Here is a 14,136-nt window from a genome sequence, read left to right as displayed (position 1 = left end):
GACTGACACCTTGCTGTCTCTCTTGGCGGTGGAGCTCCATCACCTCTTCCTTTGATAATAGCAGAGGTGGCATCATGCCCCCACCAGACTCATGAGCTCATCTAAATCTGCCCATCCCACAGCACCCCTCTTCCATAGGCCTTCCTTGGTGGTGTCAGGGGAGGGGTAGGTTTCAGGGCTCTACCGTCTGGATTTTGGCAAGGACAAGGATGCAGTTCAGTCCATCACACCCTATTGAGAGTTCTAGAGGCTTCTTCCCTATGGTCAGTGGTAAACCTCACCTGTAGACTTACTCCAGGCTCTGCCACTAAGTGGGTTTTTTCCTGTAGACTGATTCCAGGCTCTGCCACTAAGTGGGTTTTTCCTGAGATGGCATTTGGGAGACAATGCGATTTTTAATAAACTTTTCATTTCAGAATGACTTTAAACTCACCAGGCAATTGTCAAGACAGCACAGAGGGCACATATGTGCCTTTTACCTGGGAATGTCCTTTGTTTTGTAATTTGGACCTTGAGTGGATTCTTTAATTACCTTGAGGTTGGATTATTCTTTAGAAAAAGCAGAGATGAACACTGCGTCCATGCCACCTCTGTGTGAAGTGAATCGCACACGTGGTGACTAGGGGATTGTGTAGCACACTTACGCAGCACACATGAGTGTTTAACAGATGTCAGCGCCCCTCCCCTACAGTTTGTCTTTGTTGTCACCTGAAGGACTGTGATTAAATGTTATCAACTGCCTTTTGTACTTCATAAGTGTGGGTAGGGGCCTGGGCAGATATCTCAGTCATGAAGTGCTTGCCCTGAAAGCGTGAGGACCTGAGTTTGATCCCTAGAACACATATTTTAAAAAAATCTAAGCACTCCCTATCCCAGCACAGGGATTATAGCACCCGCCCCCACTCCCAACATGGACAATGCCTGGCATCCAGGACTGTCCCCTTGCTTCCACATGTATGTGTGGGCACATGCACCTGCACACACAGACACACACATACAAAACTGAAGTATCTCCCTAACTCACAGTCCTCCCATACCCTGGTTTCTTCCTTTCTTATAGGAGGAGTCCTGTCTGCCTGGCCACAGAGGAGTGTGTGGCTACTGTGGGTCACTGTTTCCTAGCTACAGGAATAGGTTCCAGCTGATCCAATAGGTGCTCTTCCCTGTAATGTTTCTCACTGGAAAGTCCATACAGGAAACATGAGTGGCCTTATGCTGTGGGATAATGCTTTTGTACACTGGTTTAATAAAACACTGATTGGCCAGTAGTTAGGCAGGAAGTATAGGTGGGATGATCAGACAAGTAGAATTCTGGGAGGAGGAAGGCTGAGTGAGGAGACGCCAGCGAGCTGCCCAAGGAACAACATGTAATGGGACACAGGTAAAGCCATGGAACATGTGGCAATACATAGATTAATAGTTATGGGCTAATATAAGATATAAGAGCTAGCTAGCAAAAGGCTTGAGGCATGGCCATCCAGTTATAATTAATATAAGCCTCTGTGTGTTTACTTGGGAGATGGATGCAAATGGGAGAGATTTGTCCCCATCACCAGCAGGCCCAGGACACAGGAAAACTTCGAGCTACACCTGTAGCCATACTTCCTATTCTGTGGACCAACATAAAATAAGAAATCAGCACACATGAAGAGCCAGAGCTGGGAGCTGGAGACAGAGCTAGAGCTGGGAGCTGGAGACAATTTTCCATGGAATTCTGAAGCTTCAATCCTGTGGTCCCAGCAGCCAGCTCACCTCTGGCCTCTCACCTCTGGCCTTTCTTGTAGTTTGGTGACTTAAGCATCTTAATTAACTCTTTTCCTTAAACTAGTTTAGATTTTTCTATTATAAAATAAAACAAAACTAAACAGATCTTTATAGATCACTGTCTTGATCTTATCTTGGCATGAATGTATTGTTAACAAAAACAAGATACCCAAGACTGCTAATTGATAAGATAAAGGGGTTTATTTATCCCTCCCTAATTCTGGAAGTCCGAGAATGTTCTGGGCTGTCAGAACAGCTCTTGGCAGGAGTTTTCTGTTGTTCCATGCACTGAGGAACAGAAGGGAAGTGGATATGTGCAGAAGGCTAATGCATTTGAGAAAAGACTTGTCACAGCAGAAACCTGTTCTCACAACAACAAACTCACTCTTCAGGAACTTCACTCTGTCCCTCATGAGGGTATGGCCTCTATGACCTGGTTACTCAAAGATCTTGAATCCTAGTAATTCTGCCACAGTGGGAACCAAACCTCTATTCGACAGATGAAGGTGACCCTTGGGACTCTCTCTCCACGGGTCCTATCTCTGCCTCCCTCATTTATGGCTTGGTGGCATCAAGAACACCCCATCCCTTTTGATCCTTTCCCCAGCACTGCTTCCCAAGGTAAATATGTAAATGCCTTTGAGATGCATGGAGTACAAACCACAAAGAATCAAAAGGTCTGGGAGCTGTCTGGTGAGAAGGTGCTGAGGAGAAATGGAAGGATGCCTTGTACAGTCGTTCTGAACCCTGACTCGGAGCCCACGGCATCCATCTCACATTCCACTCTGCCACTCAAGACCTGAATGACTTTGGGTCATCCATGGAACTCTCAGAACCTCAGTTTTCTTCATTTGATAAAGGAGGCTGAGAATTCCTTTTGCATGAAGTTATTGTGTGGGTTCAACAAAAGGACCACTAAGGCTCCCACAAACCATCTGAGTCCACAGATGAATTGCATTCTCACAATAAATGAGCATGAGCTGTCATGTGAAACACAGAACTACTCAAAGTCTCTGCACTGAAAGAAATCTAAGCCAAATACAGCCTTAAGAATCCACTCACAGTAAACACTGTGATGAACAAGCAGATGAAATGAAACTCTAAGAAAGCAGTGAGATATCTGGAAAGCTGAACATCCTGAAAGACAAATGACTTATTTCAGCAATAGATTGATGAAGAGAAACATGGGTTCCATGAGTCAGACTATGATCATCCTGCTGTCTTTCCATATACTCAACTTAAAAGAACACCAGAATGGGCCAGCTTACAGATGACCTGGGATTATGTCTGGCCTCAGTTGCTGTCACTCAGCAACTTGGGGATGGTGTAGGAGGAGGCTCATGATTCAGAAGTCATGTGAGACAAGAATTGTCACATCTGGATGAAACTCTGTCTGCCTTACCTCCCTTGATCATGGTTAGATATGTGTGTGGGTTTCTCCCTTTCCTCATCCATCCCCATGACTCTGAAGCTTCTTTGTATCCTGACCTTCTCCCTGTGTTGATGCTATAAAAATGTTTTACTGGGTGCTCATGGATATTTGAAGTGGAAGTGATGAGACTGTTCATGACACAAATAACAAAGAAACAAACAAATAAAAACCCATCAATCAATCACATAACAAATGAAGACAAAATCAACAAAGTGCTGCTTGAGGGTTGGGGCCTACTCCCACATGTTCTAAGCTCACCTCCACCATTACCCAATGTGTGGGTCAAACTCACTCTCCTGCTCCCTACACAGAGAGACTGATTTATGGGAACACCTCCAGCAAACTCTGGTGTCCTCTGGTTCTCTGCCAGGGTTTGCCTTAAGGAGACAGCTTCCACCTTGAGGTGTAACTTGGGACTAGCTTCATCTTGCCACCTAAAGTCTCTGCCCTACCCAAGTATCCTTGTGACACACTTTCCTCCTTCCCTCTCCCATAGTTCCATGGGGCAGTGCTGCTGTTAGCTAGTGCTGGACCACTACATCTCACTGTGGCTTTCTAAGGCTGTCCACATATTTCTGTAACTTATTTTTTGTTGTCACTGTTAATTGTAAATTACCATTCAAAATAATGAATTCTACTATGCTATTGCCATGCGTATCTATCCTGCGTATTTTTCTTATTTGCCTGTCATTATTGCCTCCTCCTTCTGTCCTCTCCTTGCTGGTCCTTTCCTCTTCCGCCTCACAAATAGTCCCCCCTTATACTGTTGTACATATGAAAGAGGTCCCTTTAGGCTTCTTCCTCCCCCATATGTCCCTCTTCTGTTTTTATATTGTACAGCCATATTATATATAATATACATATATCCTTCATCTGAGACAAACCATGGGATGTTTGCGTTTCTGAGTCTAGCTTATTTTTACTTCATGTAAAGAGTTTCAGTTGTCCACGCTGACTTCCATGATCTTCTTTTTCATGTGTTTTGACATTGTCTCCATTGTATGACCACCAGATTCCCATGGGGGAACCAAGAATCATCCACAGAGTCTCTTAGGAAAGTCTTTCACACTTTTCCAAACTTTGTTTAAAAAAAAAAAGAGTGAAATTTAGTCTTCCTTCATGATCCTTGGTAAATTTTATTTAGGAAAAATACTGTGGGATATGAATAAGAATGTAAACATGGACAGGGGCAGACCAGAGCTTAAGCCTGACTTTTCACCTTACAAACTCACTAACACTGGGACTTGGAGATTGGGGGTTGTCTCTTTTCAATGCAGTTTCTTATGAGGAAATAAAAAAACAGTAAGAAAGAAATTTTGTATGAAACCCCGAAACCAAAGACAAAGCTAGGTAACAACGCATCCTGGGGAGAGCAAGTGATGTCCCCACATAAGAACTGCTCTCCGTGACCAATCTAATACCACAATGGCTTGCTTCAGAAAGGTTAGAGCTTCACTTGAGAGAACGAAATTCATTCAGAGGCTTTTAACATTGAGGCAGCCTTGTTTCCACTCACTCACCAGCAAAAATAAAAGTGTTGGGGAAAAACGAAGTGTGAAAAGAATCACACTTGGAGAAGATTTGTGGCAAGAAGGACAATTGGCATCTCACTCTTAGATGCAGAGATGCAACTGGAGGTACCAAGCTGCTCCAGAGGGTGTGGCAGAGCAGAGTTCTCGGAGGAGATCTAAAGTGTATGTCCTGACACTCAAGACATACCAACCAGCACCTAGGGCTTACCAGGAGAAGACTGAGGCTAAGGACCCAACCAAGCTGCTCACAAAACCCAGCAGGGGTTTATTCACCAGAGCCAGGGGAATGACACAAAAGGCTTCCTTCATTCATCTGTTCACAAAGAACAGGGTACCAGCAAGAGGCAGTACCTATGTTAGTAATGTAGAGTCTCCAATGATTCCACAGGAAAAGTGCTTCAGGAAAAAGCTAGCGTCTATATTTGACCACACAGAAGGCTTTCAGAAGGCCAAGAGGGCACCATGGCATCTGCCACTTGCTCTCTCATCCCTCCCACTGCCTTAGCTTTGGACAATCTGTCAGCAATTGAGTGAGTGGGTTGGAAGCTAGAGGATAGAGAGTTGAAGAAAAGATGGAGCACCTTATGGTTTTACTGAGACTTGACCATCTAGCCAACTTCGAGGTGGGCAAAGAGAGAAGTTTTAAACCAGTGGTGAAATTAAATTTTGACATAAATGGAACCTGACTTTCTTTTAAAGTATAATTTACTTTTTATTGATTCATTGTGGATTTCACATCATGCATCTTGATCCCACTCATCTCTCTCTCCCTTCCCATCCCCCCTCTGCCCTTGCAATCTCCCCTCCACCCAGGATAAAACGCAAAATTTAAAAGATAAAGAAAAAGAAGAAAGAAAAGAAAAATCTTGTCATGGAAGCTATAGTGTGACACAGTGAGTCACACAGTATACCCTTTAGTCTATATATCATTACTTGCAAGTGTTCATTACAATGAGTCATTGGTCTGTTTTGAGGTCTCTGGTTTTTGCTATATTGCAATACTGGGCCCTCACAGAGACCCCTCTTGGATATCCTGTTGTCCTGTATCATGGAGATCCTACAACTTTGGGTCTACAAGACTGGTCCCTTCACATACTCCAGCAGCGTACATCCATCATAGATGGGATGGATGATGGGATGGGCCAACTCATAGCTCTGGGAATCTGACTTCTTAATACTTGGAAGTGACTGGGAAAGTCTGGTCTCTCCAATCTGCTACCCAGGAAATAAAAAGTAAATGCAGCTAAAGGAGTTTGAAGATGGTAAAAACCAAATGTTATTTTCTGATGATATCAACCAGATACCACCTGCTCCAACAAATGTATTCTATGGCATATTTGTGAAGAATTGCTGTAATACGATGTGGAAGTACTAAGCAGAGAAAATCCAAAAATCATGGTGCATCTGATTACCAGACAGATTTCACCTTTTATGTTGTAAGTTAAAACATGAAAAAACCTTGTTTCACCAGAGTGAATGTAGAACAACGGTCTCCTCAAATGAGATTCAGGGTCAGAGATCTGTTTTTCAGGACCTTGGACTCCACAGTGGCATAATGACTAAGAAAAAATTATAAAAGTTTCTAGGTTGATTTACAGTAATCACTGACGCAACAATTGATTCAAGCAAGTTGAATCTACCAGTTGGTCCTTGGTGGAGAGACCCATGTAGGTTTTTTTTGGAGGGGGGGTTTGTTTGTTTGTTTGTTTTATTTTTAAACTCTTAATGGAACTAAGGAAATGTTTTGACTCTGACTTCCAAACATCCTTTTGGAAATAGCTCTTACCTGTGAGTCTTCCTTTTGGAAGCAACCCATAGTTGACTTTCCATAACAATCCAGTTCTTTCCATGAAGACCAAAACACCTGGCTTTCTATGTTCTTTCATCTTCATTTTTTGTCCTTAGGGATTTCTACCAACTTTGCCATTGAATTATTTTATATCCAAAAGTCAGATTAGGTGAATAAAATTTATCTGCATTAATCAAAACAGGTAACACAGGGTGGCATATTAAAAGACTTAACAAAATTAACAAGTCAGACCCTTAAATAAAGTCTTGCTAATTCATGTGTCCTTGAGAAGACTCACCCCCTAGGTTTTGCACACTCTAGGTACAGGCTTATGAGTTGGCTTGTGAATATACATTTATGGAAGTATACAGAAGTCAATACACTTTTTGTGTAATCAATATTTCTCTTCCCAAATGCATCAGCATTGGGCTAGGCATGGAATGGAAATAGGGGGCAATGTTCCTTTTTAACTACTTCAAAGATAGCATTATGCAAGACCTTCAGACCCAGAAAGCACATCTGTTTCAGAGCTTGGATACACAATGTCCTTACCTGCCACTGTACCTGCTGCTGTCCACATCTCTGACTGTCTCTTTTTCACTGACAGCAGCAAATGCATGAGAATCATATAACCCAAGAAGAAAGAGTTGTTTTTCATTCATTATCTTTCTGTGTATCTCTTAGAATATACTGTATATAATTTACAAAACATTTCAATAAACCCTCTTACTTAGTAGTGCTTAGCACTTGAGGGTAATCATTTAAGACTAGTCTAGGAAATTTAAAAAAAAAAAAACAAGAGAAATCAATAGAAATATAGAAATTTTGTGTAAATATCAATAGGCTCATGAACACTCTTCACTGAATTTCCCAGAAATCAGTGACTTATGTCCTCACTGAAATGACAAGGTCACATCCCTTCCAAGGACCTCCAGTGTATCAGTAAGAAGCAGAGGATCAATGGGTCCAAATTATACTTTTTTAGGATTCCACAAGGAGAGGGAAGGAGTCTACTTGGGTAACTGTTATCAAGAGGCTTTATGCAGATAATCTTCACCAGAGGAGCCTCATACATCTTCTTGCGGCATTAAGCAATGTTTACTAATGGCCAAAGTCTCAGGGAGATTACTTCAATCATCCGAGTTTCATGATTATGATTCATATTCACAGCAATATCATAATGCATACACACTGAGTTGCTTCCTGTCACTTGAAGTATTTTGTACAAACGTTGGGCATCTGAGGTTGGAACTTAGGTCCTCATAATGCTGGGCAGGTATTATATCACTCAATCACATTCCTAGTCCTGTGCAAACTTTCTGTAGAGTCCAACCTCTTCTCCATGTCCTTCATCCCATCATCTTTCCTTGCCTCCACCATTTGGGCTGTATGAGATGGGAAGAACAACATCTTGGAATATCCATACACACAGGCTAAGGAAAGCCCCTGCCTGCAGGCTTCTTGTCACACCAGAGGTGGGTATTAGGTATTGAGCTTGGATTTAGCATGGAGAGGGAATCCTTCTCTTCTATTAAATGTCGTAATGACAGTTTTACCACTAAATGCACAGGATTTATAGAAATTAGTGGTGGCACACCACTAATGAGGGTGATGATCTGAGCCTCTAACAACAGAGAACAACAAAACAAAATTAACTTTCATAGGTTGAGAAAAGGTGATTGGCAAAGAGGAAAAATAAAAGAAGAAGAAAAACATCGTTGCAACGGAACTAGAACTATTTAAGCACCCAGCTCACAACCTAGTGTCGCCTGGTTTAGGAAGGCTCAGCCAGGCCTAAAAGTGAGAGTTTTTACCTCAGAGAACTCAGTGAGATGGATTCTGAACCCTTCTTTATGATGCTGAGAAGCGGGAGAGTGAGCATGACCTGTTGTGCGGGTTTAATAACAGAGGTCACCTTGATACCTGGATAGCTTTTCCTCTGCTTTCTTCTCAAGTGGGAGGCTTAAGACCAGTGTGTGCTTCAGGGGAGCCGTGTGGGAATAAATGTGTTCAAATAATAGAGACTGCCAAACAATGTAGCATCTCGAAGCAAAGTTCTTCTTTCACTGTCATTATGTCACCATGGTGGTGCTGGATGTAAAAGTAGTATGTGGTATATATCTGAGCTGTGTATATGACTTTCTCAATAGCCCTGTAGCTGTAGAGGCACTTAGTTTTACTTCCATGTCTTTTTTTTTCCCCTTTCTTTCTTTCTTTCTTTCTTTTTTTTTTTTTCCTTTGAGGCAGGGTTTCTCTGTGTAGTTCTGGCTGTCCTGGAACCTCACTCTGTAGACCAGGCTGGCCTCGAACTCACAGAGATCCACCTGCCTCTGCCTCCTGAGTGCTGACCACCGTCTGGCACTTCTTTGCCTTTTACATGAAGCCTGAAGCTCAGAAATGCCAAGTGACTTCCCACAAAGCCTTTCGTCAAAGAGCAACAGAACTGAGGTAATATTCCTGGCATCACTGGATCTCAGACTTCTGAGGATTCTGACTATATTATTTCTGATTCATTCATTCAACTTATATTTGCTGATATAAGCTGCCTAATACCAGGTACAATGCCAGGTACAAGATGTCCCCAGATGAAAAGATGTCATTTTCTGGGCATCCACTGGCTAATAAAATAACCACCTTCCATCATGGCACCAACCCTGTGCTTTCAGCTACCAAACACTACTCTGTCATTGTGAAGCATATCTGAGAAAAGAGAACTGTTTGTTTCTGATTGTTTGTGTGTAGGGTGGGGTGTGAATGTGTCTGTGCTATATGCACACACATACAGATACACATACCTATACACATGCATGGAGGTCAAAGGAGAATGTTAACTATCTTTCTTCATTTATCACTCTCTACCTTATTCTCTTGACTCAGGGTCTGTCACAGAACCTGGATAAACTGGGAACCAACAAGTCTCAGAAATGCACCTGCCTCTGTTTTTCACAGGGCTAGTATTAAGGCAAACTGAAACCACCCCGGTCTATATTACTTGGGTTCTAAGATCCAAACTCAGGTCTTCAAGCTTACACAGGAAAAATCTATCTCTCTGGCCCCTGTCTCAGTTTTATGAGAGCCCCATTGGGAAAACATCTAAGAACTTTCTTTGAACACAAAAGTACTATATTAAAAAGTGGCTGCTTTTATTGGCTAAAGTGATAACGCTCTCATCTTTAATTTCTTTATTCAGGAGCTGTTCCAAGTTGGGCTTATAAACTTTGTATCTCTATTTTGCCTAGATTGACATCCAGGTTACAGGTGAATTGTCTGTGTCTGGTCCCTATAGTCCTTTATGTCAGTTTACATTCTAGATTCCCAGCTCTGTCTGCCTGATCCCATTTACCTGCAAGAAATTCAAGCTCCTAGCCTTTTGGACACCTGATCCTAGTTTCTTAAGACTATGATCGTGGACTAAACCCACAGTAAGGGAGAAAACAAGGATACAGAGTAGGTCAGAAAGGCTCTCCCAAAAGCTGAGGAAGAAAGTCTGGTTGCAGGGATATCTCCAAGAAGAAGGACATGAGAGTTTCAGAGTGTAATGGCTCTGAAGAGGAGACTTGAAGTCTAAAAACTCTGACTCATTCCAATCTCACTAATTTGAAACTATGTGGCTTTAACCAGTAATTGCTTTTTTCCTTGCTTCTGGGAGAGGTAATAGCAGATGCTTTGAATTACCCTGTAATTTATTATTATGGCAGAATAATTATCATCATACAGTAGCTTGTGTGTTCAAGAAATCTTAGATTGCCATAAAAATACTCAGGAGACGTGCTCCCCATCCTCTGAATGTTGGTGTACTTGGATCAACAGTCCTCCACCTTTCTCTCCAGTCTTCTGGGGGTAGGGAGCAGTCTGTGGGTGTGGATCAATGAACTCACTGTCACTTCTCAGAAAAACTATCAAGAGAAAGAGAGAGAAGTTGGGTGTTTGATCTCAAATTTACACCTACTATTCCTTGAGTCCCACCTGGACAGGTAGCCTCTTCCATGTAGTCCTTTCAGTCTCTGAGGCCCAAGGACCATATACATACTCTCTTACAACTAGAAAGGAATATTTTCTTATGAGCCCAGGCGTTGCTTCAGCTCTTGGGTTTTCTTTTATTTTCTCTTGTTTTTGAGACAGGGCCTATCTAGCAGTCTAGCCTCCAATTTGATATTCAGCTGAAGATGACCTTTAATTCCTGATCCTCCTGCCTCAGCCTCCCCGAGGCTGGGATTACAGGCACCTGCCATCCTGCACCTCTACTTTTAGATTTTCCTACATACTCTTCATGTTATAATCCATATTGGAGTGACATATGCCTTCTATTTAAAGTCCTGGTTTCCAAACTATTGAGAATAAAGTCTTATTGGTGAAAATAATTTATCCTGGGTAGGGAAGGCTAACCCTGGAGGGAAAAGATAGAGTATTACAGAATAACTTAAGTAGCATAAATAATAATTTACATAATAATAATTTATATAATAATAATAATAATAATTTTAAGGAAAGAGTCTAGGATGGATCTGGGAGCTATCTCCATCAGTCCTCTTACCTATGAAGATCATCATCCAACACATCCTCCATGGCTAGCATCCCAAGGTTCCTGCACCCAAGACTCCTGAGAGTAAACTTGTAGCCATGTGAGACCTAGGGGCCTAAAGATAACTTATGGGAAGCAGAACAGATGTGCAACTTTACTAGTAACCTGGAGAAAGGAAACAAAACAACAGTGATGCTCTTAAATGAAGAAGAATGCTTTCTAAATCAGGGCTCATGGTCAAATTCAAATTTCAATACAGAGGCTTCTAGTGTCATCTCAGAAATACAGAGCTGCAGATGAGGTCACCATAGCCTACAGAAAGAGAAGAGCTAGGTTAGCTACACATTTAAAACTATGCTTGAACATAAGCAAAGGACTAAGGTCATGAATCTAATCTAGGGAAAAAACTACATAAGCTAATAAGATTCTTTAAAATCACATGTGTAGAATACGTAAATGTGAAGTGAATTCCCATATATTATGTAAATCTACATACAGAGATATATTCATAAATATGTGAATTGACATGTGAATACCTAGGATGTGTACGTATTAATTTGAGCCAAAGTTACCATAATATGAATTCTACCACACGTAGCTCATTTCACAATATGTTATCTCTAATGTTTTATTCTAAAATACTTTACACTTTCATAAAATTGCTGAGGTCAGACAGACATGGTCACAGCATGGTCACTGTGTTAATCACCCAGATTTAACAGATGCAAGTCTGTTCCACTTCCCACAAGTGCTGTCCATATTCTGTTGGGATGATGCATATCCAGTTTGTGGCAGTTTGTGGAGACTCCAGGAACCCTAGACGCTGTCCACTGGCTAAGTCTACCTCCATCTGTCTGTAGGACTATAATCTACATTCCTTTCTAACACAGCTACCCATCACCTTCCTCTCCAAACACAACTCAACTAGGAGCCAACAATGAAGTTCGTTTTGTGTGTTACTACTGATTTCAAGGCACTTGGAAGACTAAGCTTGGGGTAGGGCTTGGTCTTATGTGCTTGAATAAACAAAAGGATGAGATTTTAGACTTCAATCAGAAATAAAGTGGCCTGTAGCCTGACTAGAACAGTGTACCTCCTGTCACACGAATATTTCATGATAAAGATTCTGTTTTTAAAGACCTGATGTACATTTAGAATGTTTGGCATTAGCATATCTATGTCATCTGAGCAGAATCATGTTGCATGACCCCTTTGCCACAGAAAGGAAATTAAGATTGGGAACATGTAAGTGTTTCTCATATTTAGGAGTGGATCTATCACGTGTGTTATTTGTCATGTTCCCAAAGCTGCTCTTTTTCCAAATAGTGAAGGTACAGATTAGCCTTTATTTTATCATATCTAGGTAAGTTATCCCTAGCTATTTTCTGTATTTGGTGAACATATTCCAGACAGCTAACGTTAAAATACAAATGTAATAGTGTTAGTCGCCAACTTGATGAGCTCTAAAACACTTGAGAGAGAAGGGCCTCTGGGAATGCCTCGAAGGGATTAAACTGGATGAGTTAATAAGTGTGGGGAGACCTATCTTAGTAATGACTGCACTATTTCTTGGGGCCCTGGACTGTTTAAAGCAGAGAACGTGAGCTGAGCGTTTAGTGTGCATGCACTCATTGCTCTTAGCTTCCTGACTGTGGGTGTAATGTGAACTGCACCTCAGGCTACTGCTTTTGAATTTTTACTTCAAACTGTAAGCCCAAATCAACTCTTTCTTCCTTGCTTTACTTTTGACTGGTTATTTTATAACAGCAACAAGGAAAGAAAGTAAGACAGTAAATGTCCCTTGAAATACTGATGAAAGGTGGGACTCTATTCTTCTTCAACACAGATGAAGGATACCACAGAACATTTTCACTTTCTGTCTCAGGAATTGCCTGCAAAACAGCACCTAAGACTGGCTTGGAGTGGAAGTGACTCAGTGGAAGTGCCCTTAGGGCAGAGAAGTGTACGAACCAAACAGGAAGGGAGGATGTTGAAGGGGATGTGAGCTTGGAACTCTAGCTGAGCATGATCATTCAGGAGTGATGGGACATGGAAAGTCTTTGTAGAAGACCAGATCCACCTTCCCATAACAGCTGGGGCATCATTCAGAAGCTGGAAGCCAGACTCTGGAAAGGAAACCAACATCCTTAATCCTTTTCCGTATTTGAAGTATTAATTGATGAGGGCCGCAATACCCATTTGCATGGCTATAGGAATATACAGAGAAGTAATTAAAAGGTTTGAGTTGCATGTCTGGAGAGCTACAATCATTCATTCTGATGACTAGGTACATTGAACCAGGGGATGAAACAGAGGCAATGAGTCTGGTTGTAAATGGTTAATTTCTTCCACAGCCATCAAATTCAAGTGAAAGTACGTATGGTCCACACCTGGCTACCTCCAGCACCTTGTGCTCTTCTTCCTGATGAGGTCTTTACCAAGGTCCCATTGCCTGCCTCACAACTGCTGATTTCAAGGCACTTCGAAAATGAAAATAAAAATCCTATTTACTTTCTGCAGGGGATGATGGTCGGCTCCCTGTGAGCTGGGCCAGAAGGAGCTTCTAGAATACATTGCTGCAAGTAAATGGACTTTACGGCTATTTTCCTTACAATTCACCCCTGAAAACTCCATTTTATCAAAACCGCTGTTTAATACCATTTCCATGCTCAGGGATGCTCTTCAAATGCACAGGCAGAAGGTATAAGAACCCAGGGGAGACTACAGCAAGGACAGAGTCCCATAAGGAGGACTTAGGTACTAGCATTGGTCTGTGTACAAAACCAGAATCCAAGTGGATCAGCCTTTGCTCTGCCAGGCTGGTAGAAGCAGAACACAAGTCTCCCTATTCAGGGTCAGAGAAGTGAACAAGGTGTTCACCAGCCGAGTATTTAAGACCAAGCCATAATCTCTGTCTGGTTTTTTTGTTTTTGTTTTTGTTTTTTTTTTAGTTTAGTTTTGTTTTGTTTTAATTCAGATCTCTAAAATGGGCTTAGGAATACCTCCCTCACCTATATCAAAGGGTTCTTGTCTGAATGAGTTGTATTCATTCAAGTGAAACTGCCACATGACTCATGGCTGGTACAAATGAAAAACA

The sequence above is a fragment of the Peromyscus eremicus genome, chromosome 20 (assembly GCF_949786415.1).
Source record: "Peromyscus eremicus chromosome 20, PerEre_H2_v1, whole genome shotgun sequence".
Taxonomy (NCBI): Eukaryota; Metazoa; Chordata; class Mammalia; order Rodentia; family Cricetidae; genus Peromyscus; species Peromyscus eremicus.
The sequence above is the reverse complement of the archived record's forward strand: the minus strand, read 5'-3'. Positions refer to the sequence as shown.